Raw genomic sequence first — 12,211 nt, forward strand, 5'->3', positions numbered from 1 at the left:
TCCTTAAACTTGATGCTCATGGGGGAGCATCTTTCACTCTCCCTGGTACAGCAGAGGCCCATACCCTTGAAAACACTTGTTTACTTATTTTAATATCTCCTTACTAATGTCTTTCTTAATTTGAGTGTCTGTTAATGTTAAGCCTAACATCTTTATATCATTTGCTTCCAGAGTAACTTTTCTCATTTGAGAATGTTTAGCAAATTGAGCGAATTGCACAAAAGCTTTTAGGTACACATAGTACACATATTACTTTAAAGGTTTGCACAAGGATGCCTTCTCAGACTGGCTAGTTGTTCAGTTGTTCTCCACACTGCAACATAAGCATTCTCTACAGGTACTAAAGTTTTATTTAAAACTGAATATATGGCCCTTGTGTCAACAAAAATTCTTCCTTTTTGGGGAGGTCATCTTTATCCTTCCTCCCTTACTTTGGGAGGAGCCTTTAGCAAATCATATGTACTCATTTTGTGAACTGTGATTGCTTTGCATTTCAGCATGATAATCCTTGCCTGATTTCATACGTTGCTATCTTATGCTGCATGCTGAACAACATGTTTGATTTGCTTTCTCTTTGTCTTGTTTTCTCTTTTCAAGAAATCTGGGTGATTTCTTAAAACACAAAGACATTTCAGCATACAAAACTCTATCCCATTTATCTTCCTATTTTAATACAGTACTAACAGCAATGAAGTATTATAAATCTTTTTATTTTCTGAGCTGCTCTTACTGGCAGCCTTCTCCCAGTGAGCCCCTCCCAAAAGGGGCTAATTTAGGAACCTTTTTGCTCTGGTCAGTTCTCATTATTTATTTCTCCTTGCCCTATCTCGCTTCTACTCAAACTTTTTTACAGACCTTCACAGTAGTTTCTCAACTTTCTTCTTATACACACAGCTCTAGGTGGCAGGTATCAGATGTGGTTCCCACACACAAGTTCTAAGACCTTAGGTTCTGAATCCGCTTGATTAGAAACTTCTAATTTACATGTGCTCTGACACTTATTAGAACAGCAAAACCAGTGTTTTTCATAAACACCGCACTGCAATAATAACTGCACATCTAGCTTTTGCTCACAGGCCATTCCCGTGTTCCCTGGGGAGACGGGGCAGCCAGAGCTGTCCCTGTGCCCAGGGGACAGCCACTGTCACCTCACAAAGCATGCTAATCAAAAACGTGATACAGACACTATATTCTGATCAAACAAAATATCAGTCTTTTCTAGTTCTCTTCTTGCACAATCTAATTAAGCCCTGTGTCTACTTACACTTGTTTTACTGTTTTGCAAAAAGGCTGTGCTAGTCACAGCCGAAACCATGATATGCCCTCAGACACAAACACTCGCACTCTCTTTTTATCTCAAATTCACTAGAGCCAAGGCTTGAATTGCTGTGAGGGGGGGAATTCTTGGAATTCCTTTAACTCTATCATAATTAAGCATAAATCACCGTACTATAGTTCTCCTATGTAAAATGCCACTCTTGTTGCAACAAAATCTTAAAATTTCTACAAACACTACTATACAATTTGAGAATCAAATTACCACAATGCAGCGGAAGAAAATCACTACACAAAACCACTGGGAAAGGGCATATCTCTCAAAGTGCTCGCTTTTCTCAACACAACACAGCATACCATAATTCAGCATTTACTCACATCAATTTTCTTGGACACAATCAAAATCAAACATCTAAGGCAAAGGAACTCTCTGAGCTCATACTCATACTCACGGTTAAAATGTACCAGATCTACACAAATCACTACATTTAAACACGATAAATACCATCACTGACATTCTTCCACTCGCTTCTCTGCGGGGCACTTCTGTCTCTGCCCCCGGCAGCCTGCTGCAGCCGGCGCCTCAGGCCTCACTCGGCTGCTTCAAACACGGGTAATACTGACCCCCCCGCACTGTAGATTTATTCTCTTTTATACACCATACACTTATACACTTGCACGATTAGAAACACAGTGCACTGACCACACAATGCACACATTAACCATACAGCAACACAATGTCCGGACATCACACACACACAAACAAAGCACACACGGGCTCAACAGTTCTGCTCTATCAGAACTATGAACCTCCAACCCACACATACACGGGTTCACCCGGCTCACCCCCAGAACCGCTTGCGGTCTGCTCTATCAGAAAGATGAACCCCATCTCTAATACAGCTGCTCTGTCAGCTGAACCCAGACGTCTCTGGGTGGTTTACTCCCTTGCTCTCCTTTCCCTCCCCCGGGGGCCCCTCAGTACATACTGTATCTTCCTCCGCAGGCCAGCAGGTCCTTGTCTGTCCTTGCAGGTGGCAAGTTGAGAGGAGCGGAGCCCCACCAGGAAAAAAATCCTAGGGTGCGCCTTGGAGGTCCGTCTATTCCCCCTGCCCCTGCAGGGACAGAGAAGTCCCATCTGGGGTGCCATAATGTTTTGCGGAGAAAAGAAGAAACCTCACAACTTTATAAAAGTTGTAAAGCTCGGTATGTTTATTTACGACGCGCGCCGGACGCAAGTCTCTCAACAAGGCATGCGTGCCTCTGAAGACCTCGGGTCTTCTTTTATCTCCCTTCTAAATGCATATGCATACAGTTTCACAATAAGTTCATACATATTCGTTCTGTGTGACATTTAGCACCAGTTCTTCTTTATCAAAGGAATTTCTAAGTCGGGGGCAAATCGACCTTGTGGTCTTTGTTGTTTTTCTTTCTCTGTCTCCTTGCTGTCTCGGCATGCGAGTTCTTCCTTTAGCTTTGGCCTCACACTTTTCACTTTTCTTAGACACTTCATTTAATTCAGAATGGATCTTTACTCTGTCTCAAGGGTCCAATGGATATGGGGGAAAATGGTGCAGAGGAGGCGGTCAGATCTCAGGTCAGCCAATAGGGAAACAAGGGTTGAGGAATACAGCAAACTAGGGCAAATGGAGGGACAGAGAGAGAACATTCTAGGGCCAAACAAACGTGGGCAATAGGAGTTGAACTAGGGTAATTAGGCCAATGGGCCAATGGGGTAACCTAACATAACATAAATCAGCATGTGTCTGCAAAGGTCAATATGAGAAGAAAGCATCTCACCCTAACCTGAAAGCCTATTCCTCTTATCTAGAACCAGTCCCCCATGTCTGGGGGATTGAGACTCTGATGGTAGGCCTCTGGGCCTCCACACGTCCTCACAGCTGGCCCAGAGCAAGTCTGGAGGGGTCTTGGTGGCAGGTTGGGCTTGGCACACACTTGAGGAGGGTGTCTGCTTTCAACAGGGAGCTTAGGAGTTTTAGAGCGCTAAAAGAAAAGAAAAAAAACCCTCTTTGCCTGAGAGCAGCCAGTTCTCCAAGCTAAGCTGATGCCAGGTGAGTGAGGAGAGACAGGATGGGGTTTGGAAATGTGGAGCAAGGCTCTCCACACTGTGCCAGATCTCAAGACACAGCTTCTCAGAGCAGGCCAGAGCTCCTTTAGCAAAGTCCCTGGGACAATGTCACTCACAGAATTCTGCCAACATTTCTTCTCTAAATAGAACCATACACCCTTAAAACAGGAATGTGGATTTATTAGAAGCTCTTTGAAATATTTCTCCATAACAATAGAAAAAAACTTCCTAGTGAACTGCACTACAGTAGAGGGAAATCAAGGCAAAACCATGGTTTGTCAGGACTTGCTTGATTCTAATGAGCCCCATGGTGCATTTGGAGCTGAGCCCTTGAATCTCAAGGTCTGAGAGGAGATTGCACAAACCTTTCCAGGAGTCAAAGACAGAAGAAAACCCCAGAGTGTCTCAAAGCATGAATGGGCCCCACTGAGGTCCATCCCCAAAACATGGTCCTCATGACTCCTTGGAGGAGAGAATTGGAGGCCAGATGGCACAAAAACCTCTCAGAAGCCTCACTGAGGAAAGGAAATTCCAAAGCACCTTAAAAACCATTATTACCTCAAAGTATTAATGAGTTCCACTGAGTGTCAATACAAAGCTCTCAAGGGACTCGTTAAAGCAGATAACTGAGGCCATGATTGCACAAATCTCTCACGGAGTCTCTATCAAAAGGGAAACACCAAGTACCTTAAAATAACTGAAGTACCTTGAAGCATTAATGAGCCCCACTTTGGGTTGTTACTGACAAAGCCTCTCCATGGACTAATTACAGCAGATAATTGGAGGCCATGATTGCACAAAGCTCTCAGAGACTGCAAGGCCAAAGCAAAACCCAAAGTCCTTTGAAAAACCTGCAGTCCCTGCAGGGAGCATTCAGGAGCCCCCAGCGCCATTGCTGAGCAAGGCTCCCCAGGGACTCCTTCCAGCAGATCCTTGAGGCCGCTGGGATGTGAGATAGGGGGGGATGCTGAGGGCAGGACAAGGGGCTGACAGTGCCCAGCCTGGATGGGGCTGTGCCAGGAGGCCCCAGTGTCTCAGGACAAGGTGTCTCCTCACAGCCCTTGGTGGCACAGACCCTGCTGTGCCCCTGGGCAGCAAGACTTGTCTTCTCTTTGTCCCCAGCTGTCATCAGTGCCTCCAGTTCTCTGCTCTGCCTGGGGCCTGGGGATACTTTCTCTGTCATGTTCCTCAGTGAGAACCATTAAAAGTCAAAGAAACTTTGGAGTTGGATTCTGACTTGGAGTTCTGGAGAAGTTTCTTCAGCTCCCTCTCAGGGACTGATGTTCAGGGCATCAGCACAAAGCCCCAGAGGCTCATTATAGTCTTTGTGCTGTGTCTGTGCTGCTGAGCTGGGCTGGGCTCCTGGCCCAGAGGCAGCTCCTGGCAAGGACAGCACTGCAGAGAGACAGCTCTGCCCAGGAGCAGCTCCTGTGCACAGCCCAGCAGGGCTGGGGCACTGCCTGCAGCCACCCCAGGCACAGCACAGAGGCACAGAGAGTTTCAATCAGGCAGGGCTGGGAAGGGGCTGAGAAGTGCCTGGGGCAGAATCACTGCCAGCCTTGGCACAGGAACCTCTGGCTGCAGGATAATGCAGCTGCCGTTCCTGGAGTGATTTCCTACAGCTGGAACATCCCAATGCCTACAGACTCTGTGAGTACATCTCTGAGTATTTCTGGTGCAGGGGAGGTGAAATGCTCATGAAGCTCTGATATGCTGTTGGCTTCTGATCAGTCACAGAATATTTCAAAGACAAGGATGTTGATAAAAATGAGGACATTTCCTAAGACTTTGTCTTCAGATTCCTAATACTGGAGAATGACATAGAGGGGGGGATAAATATTAAAGGACGATTATGAATTTTGACAAGTCCCTGAGACATCTGAACTGTTCCTTTCAGTGATCAATAGGTTCACAGGAGATCCCTGATGTGCCTTCAGCCACTCTGCCTATGGTCAGCAGCAGCATCACCCTTGCTGGAGTCATCAGGCTCAGTCTGAGCTGTTCTTTCTCCAAGCTGCAAACAGAACCTGCCCCCAGACAGTGCCCTGCAAACAGGCAGGATTCTGTAGGGCCAGGGAGAGTGCACAGAGATTTAGGGTCTGTGAGGGCTGGAAACCCCTGCAGGAGGAAAATCTCCAGCAAGCAGAGAGAAGATCAGGCAATGAGAGAAAACAAAACCCAGCAATGCTGTGGCAGGGTGAGTTGAGAGATGTCCACAGGATCCCCTCCAGTGCAGCCCCTCCCTCTGAACAAGCCCCCTCCCTCCTGTGCCCCAGCCAAGCCTCTGCCCTCAGGGCCGAGGCTCCAAGGCGTGCAGCCCCTCCTGTGCAGGCAGAGCTGCAGCAGAGCCGTGGGGCAGCTCTGCAGCCCCGGGCCCAGTTCCCTCTGCAGAGCACAGGGCTGGGAGCAGCTGCCCGGCACTGGGGGCTCTGGCAGGGGGCACCGCTGGCTCAGGGTGACGCTGTCTCCAGTGCCTGGCTCTGGGCAATGCTGTCAGTGCAGCCAGGAAAGGAGCTGCATCTTCCTTCATCCAATGCCAGCATAAGGACACTTGGAAGTCCCTCTGAGATTTCAGTCCAAGCCGGGAGCTTCAACCCAGCATGCAAACCTGTCCTAGAACATCTCTCAGTGATAAGATCCATGGGGAAAGGCAGAGGTGTGACACTGAAAATGCTGCTGGGTTGGTGAAATGAGCAATGTGAGTCCTTGGCTACAAATGTGGAGCTGGGCTGTGATGGATCCATCTGCGCTCAGCAGTGCCTGGGGGGTTTTTAAGAGAAACGTGGGACTGTGAATATTCTCCACCTGAGAAAAGTGAAAGCCCAGAGGAACTGCAAACAGAATGAAGTGACAGATCATCTGCCCCCAGTCTCCACTCATTATCTTGCCTCAGGGAAATCACTCTGTTCTACCAGAGGGCAGCAGAAATGCTGAGGGTTTCTGATATCCAAGAATACCAGGAAGTACATGGAAAGAGCTTAAAAAGAAAACATCAGAACTCTTCAACACAAGAGCATGTCTCTGTGTGTTACAAAGGAGGGTGTATGGGAAATTGCTTTGATTTTGGTTACTGGTATCTCCTCTAACCCTTCACTGTCCCTTTCTCCATGAACAGGTGCCCAAGTGCAGCTACAGCAAATGTCCAACAGCAGCTCCATCATCCACTTCTTCCTGCTGCCATTGGCAGACACGCGGCAGCTGCAGCTCCTGCACTTCTGCCTCTTGCTGGGCATCTCCCTGGCTGCCCTCCTGGGCAACAGCCTCATCATCAGCACCGTAGCCTGTGGCCACCACCTGCACACGCCCATGTTCTTCTGCCTGCTCAACCTGGCCCTCACTGACCTGGGCTCCATCTGCACCACTGTCCCCAAAGCCATGCACAATTCCCTCTGGGACACCAGGACCATCTCCTACTCAGGATGTGCTGCTCAGCTCTTTTTCTTTTTGTTCTTTATCACAGCAGAGCTTTCATTTCTGACCATCATGTGGTCCGACAGCTCTGTGTCCATCTGCCAAGCCCTGCACCACAGGACCCTCTGCCCCCTGGCAGAGCTTGTGCCCACATGGCAGCAGCTGCCTGGGCCAATGCCTTTCTCAATGCTCTCATGCACACGGCCAATACATTTTCCCTGCCCTATGTCATGGCAATGCCCTGGGCCAGTTCTTGTGTGAAATCCCCCAGATCCTCAAGCTCTCCTGCTCACACTCCAGCCTCAGGGAACTTGGGCTCATCATGCTTAGTCTTTGGTATTTGGTTGTTTTGTGTTCATTGTTTTCTCCTATGTGCAGATCTTTAGGGCCGTGCTGAGGATCCCCTCAGAGCAGGGACAGCACAAAGCCTTTTCCACCTGCCTCCCTCCCCTGGCTGTACCTCTGTTTATCAGTACTGCAGTATTTGCCTGCTGTTGCAGGCTCCCAGCCAGGTAATAATTAGCATTGACTCCATGATTGCAGAAGGCTGATCCATCGCTTTATTCTACTACATTACATCATATCATACTGTACTTATTAAGAAACTCATCCCCTTTCAGACAGTCCAATACAGCTTTGATCTAATTGATCAATCAATCCAAACACCATGCAGTGGCCAGGCAGAGCTGTCAGCAAAGGAAGGGCCCAGCCAGGTGGGGCAGCCGGGGGATGCCGACAGCCTGCAGGGACAGAGGCGCAGGGCAGGGACACCGTGGGACAGCCTGGGCTGCACAGGGCACAGGGATGGGCAGCAGCTGCAAGACAGCCCTGCCAGAGCCAACTTGGGCAGCACTTTGGCCATGGCTGCTGGCCCTGGGGCCAGGAGGAGACAAGTGACCCTTGCAGGCCTGGGGCCTCATTGCCTCCTTGTCCCTGCTCAGCAGCCTGGCAGGGGCTGCCCCATGCTCCTGCCCCTGGCATTGCACATCCCCCCATGCCAGTGCCCATCCCGGGAAGAGCCCTGAGGAAGCAGGGAGGGACAGGATCTGCCTGGCCAGGGGCTGGGGCTCAGGCCTTGGCCCTTTGCATTCCTCAAACACATCCAGGTGTGCTCAGCACCAGAGACACCTTTGCCTTGTTTGTCCCCACCTGCCTCCAGTGTTCTGCTCTAGCTGGAACCTGGGGATACTTCCTCAGTTGCGTCCCTCACAGGGATCTATTTTAAGTCCAAGAAACTTCAGTGTTTCAATAGAACTGAGTTCTTGAGGGTTCGGTGACATCACTGAGGCGGTTGTGACATCACAGAGCAGGATATGAGACTATATGGATATGAGGATATGAGGATATGAGAGCAGAGTCTGCCATCATAGAGGGTGGCTCTGTGGCATCAGAGTGGGTTGTGACATCACCCAGTGGCTGTGTTACATCATAGAGCAGGCTGTGACATCAGAGAACAGATTGTGAAATCACAGGGTGACTTTGTGTCATTGGTCTTCTGTGATGTCACAGCACTTCTGTATGACATCACAAGGTGACACAGAGTTGGCTCTGTGACAAAGCAGGAGGCTGTGTGACATCACAGATATGGCTGTGCGACATCACAGGGACAATGTGACATCACAGGACTGTGTGACATCACAGGTGCAGTGCGACATCACAGAGATGGTTGTGTGACATCACATGGTCTGTGTGACATCACAGGGGCTGTGTGAGGTCCCTGGGGAGGTCACTCTGCCCCAGCCCCCCTCACAGCTCTCCCCAGAGCAGTCCAACCCTACTTGTGCACAGCAGGATTCCCCGTCCCTCTGGGTCCCCCCGCCCCCGGCTCCACAGCCTCCCCCAGAGGATGTTCCACGAGATCGACCCCAGAGCCTGACACGGAGATGGGGGGCTGGGCCCTGGGGGTGGCACAGGGGGACAGGGACCCCCCGGCAGCGTCCCCGCGTCCCCCAGGGCCAGAGCCTGGGCCAGGGCTCCTTCACCCTGTTACGAACAAGGGCTTGAGAGCGCTGAAAAAATCCCCAGCAAGGGAGCAGCAAAAACCAGAGTTAATATTAAGGGACAGCAGCACAGAGTTCCTTGGCAAGAGTCACTCTGCTCCTGACTGGGCACTTCAGGCACACCAGGGAAACAAAGCAACAACAAAACCAAACAGAGTCCAGGTAATCAAACCAGAAATGAACTGAGAACTGTCCCTGTGTGTGTGACACAAAGACAGTGAGGGCAAGGATAAAAGGAATACAGCCTAAAAGCTTAACAGAGCTCAAAATTAACAGGACTTAACTTGTACCTTAATGTTAACTGATACCTTCAAGTTCACAATTTAGCAAAAGAGCAGAGTGTAACAGCATTTAACCTAATTTAACCTATGACTTTGCAATTTAACAGAGGAAAAACACTTTACAATATTTAACTTAGCTTATAACTTATATTAAAGGTAACAACTTAGTTACTAAGAACTACTCTTAGCAGCATTTAAATTCACTTACAGCTTGTGATTTAACCTTACCTACAAGCCTGAGTGGCTCAGTTATCCAAGGCACTCAAACCCCTCAGAGAGCAGCATTTCTGCCACATTTCCCCAGCACAGGCACTCCTGTGTGCACACAGACACAAAGAGTCAGGGCAAGGCGCCTGTGAGCAACTCCCCTGAGGGCAGGCAATGCTCCCTGAGAATGCTTTGGCATCTCCCCAGCGGGCAAAGGATTGAGCCTGGAGGAGTGGGGGGATCAGCCCACGCTCTGTCGTTGTTCAGGATCCCCGAGTGCAGCAAACAGGGGAGTTCCCAGCTGGGAGAGGCCCCACTCAGAGGGAGTCGCTGGCCCAGGAGAGCTCCAAGGGCTCCTTTTGGAGCAGGGCCCCAAGAGAGGGGCTTCAGTCCCAGCAATGGTTCATCCTGGCCGCACTTGGCACCAACAGCTTTCTTTGGCAGGGTGAGAACAGGGATGTTGTGCCACTGAGGGAACAGAAACAGTTCCCAGGGCTGCTGCTAAAGGAACCAGGAGCTGGTTGGGCAGCAGCAGTGCCTGGAGCAGACAGTGTTTGTGATGAGCTGCGGAGGGGCTGAGCCCAGGGGCTGTTGGCCAAGGCTGAGGCACAAGGGGAATTTCTCAGCTGGCAGGGTGGCCTCAGAAGGGGAAGGGGGGATAATTCACCCTGTCAGTGAGCTCCCAGTCACTCCCAGTATTTCCACATCCGTGCTCCAAGTGCTGCTCCCAGCCCTGATCAGTGGGGATGGGAACGTCCCGCTCCCTTGCTGGGGCAGGGTCACACCTGAGCCAGGTGTGCAGGGCAGGACCTTGTCCTGACCCCAAGCACTGTCCCAGCTGCAGGATCTGCTTCCCATCGGCCTCTTCCTCCTGCAGCCCCAGCCCAGCTCGGTGCTGAACAAAGGGGCTGGGCTGGGGCCATCCCCCAGCAGGGGCTGCTCACCCCCTCTGCCCCCTCCCCAAATTCTCTCTGGGGCAGCAGAGCTGGGGCAGCCCTGTGGGGAGGGACAAGGGGGTGACACCGGCATGCAGGGGTCACACACGGCCCCTGGGGATCCCCCCTCACTCCCACAGTGCCAGGAACACAAACCCCTCCATGGAGCCCCTGTCCCCCAGCAGCACCTTGTGCGCAGGGTCTGGGGGCAGCTCTGGGGGTCTGGGGGTCACGACTGCCCTAAAACCCCCTCCCAGCCCCAGAGCCACTCCAGCTCCATCAAACCAGCCCCCAGATTCCTGCTGTCCCCCACACCCCGAACCACTCTGTGCAATAGAAATGGCCCCAAGATCCATCAAAACTCTTTCCCACCTCTGCCAAGACCCACCCAAGTTCTCTCCAAGCCACACAGCCCTTCCAGAACTCCCAAAACTCTCCCATAGACCCCTCTAGAGCCCCCTTAACCCCTTCCCAGCACCACAAATGGAGCCAAGAGCCACCAGAACCCCTTCCAATCCTCTCAGGATCCCCTAAATTCCTTCCCAGCCCCCCGTGGCACTGACCAGGAGAGGCTTGTGGACAGGAACATCCACAGGTGAGAGCAGCTCAGGCACTTCAGCAGCGTTTTAGGCACTTCCATCCCTTTGGGCTCTTCCCAGAGGCTTAAAGATGTTAGAGGGAGGACTGCAGAGGGGGATGAGGGATGCCAAGAGTGGGATTTTGGGGACTGGCTGTTCCTCCTGCCTGACTCCATCTCTAGAATTCACCAGGTGTTTGATGTCCATAAAAACCTCCAGACCACCAGGATTCAGCCACCCTCAAAAAACCCCAAACCACCAAAATTCAGCAAAAAAACACCCACCAAGGAGTTCCCCTCTCTGGTCTCCCTACTTTGCAGTTCAGGGGCTCCCTCCTGTCTGGGCTCCTGCAGCCCCAGTGTGTATTGGTGTCCCCTCTCTCTGGGCTGCTGGGGCAATCCCAGAGGTTCCTTCCCCGGGCTCCCCAGGTGAGTCAGAGGGGCCCAGGGGTGCTGCCTGTGCAGGGTCCTCATTTCAGCACCCAGGGTACCCAAGGGTGAAAAACGCCAATCACTTGTTTTTAAAATTTTAAAAGTTTAATAGTAATAAAATGGTTATAAAAATAGTAATATAATTAGAGCATTAGTAATTTGGACAATTAGGATTTAGGACAATATGAGACAACAAAAGCAAAGAGTAACAGACGTCAAGGTACCTTTTTCTGGGCAGCATAAGCCCAAAAATGGACACACATTAACCGAGGATTAACCCTTAAAAATAATAACCTGTTGCATATTCACACACCTCATACATGATGCATAAATTCCATTCAAACACAGGATTCTGTCTGGTCAGTGTCAGCTTCTCCCTCTGAATCCTGACAGCATCTTCAAGCCTGAGAGAGGCAGGAAGCAGTTAGTTTCCCCTGAGGTGAGAGCAATAAATTCTCTTTCTCTGAAAGATTTAGGTGTCCTGTGGCTGCCATCTTGCTGTGAGTACCTCATTCCTTTCTTTAAAAAATACCTCACATACACAGTTTCTATTTTAACATTATGTTATAACCTAAACTATATTTAACACAATTAAAAATCAATTAAAAAATCAATACAGCATAACATCCTAACATAACACATAATATTCGTTTTAATATTTGCAAAGAGCCAATCATAAAATATGCATTCTTCACACCATGGGTGTCCCTCGTCCATGGTGCCACCATCTCCAGGCTCCTGGGCTCCCCCTTATCGGGGCGTCTGACACCGCAGGCTGCAGAGGCTCCCCCAGCTCCGGGGCCCCCTCTCCGCTGTGCCAGCCCCCAGCCTGCCGGGCCCGGGCCATCCCCCCGTGGCTGCGGGCTGATGCTGCAGTGCCTGCCCCGGGCAGCCCGACTCCCCCCCAGGGAGGGTCCCCCGCACCCCCGGCCCAGCGCTGGTGCTCTGCCGGCACCAAACACCGGGACCCCCAAAATTCTGCCAGGCCGGAGCCGCCAAGGGGC

The sequence above is a fragment of the Melospiza melodia genome, chromosome 17, assembly GCF_035770615.1.
Source record: "Melospiza melodia melodia isolate bMelMel2 chromosome 17, bMelMel2.pri, whole genome shotgun sequence".
Taxonomy (NCBI): domain Eukaryota; kingdom Metazoa; phylum Chordata; class Aves; order Passeriformes; family Passerellidae; genus Melospiza; species Melospiza melodia.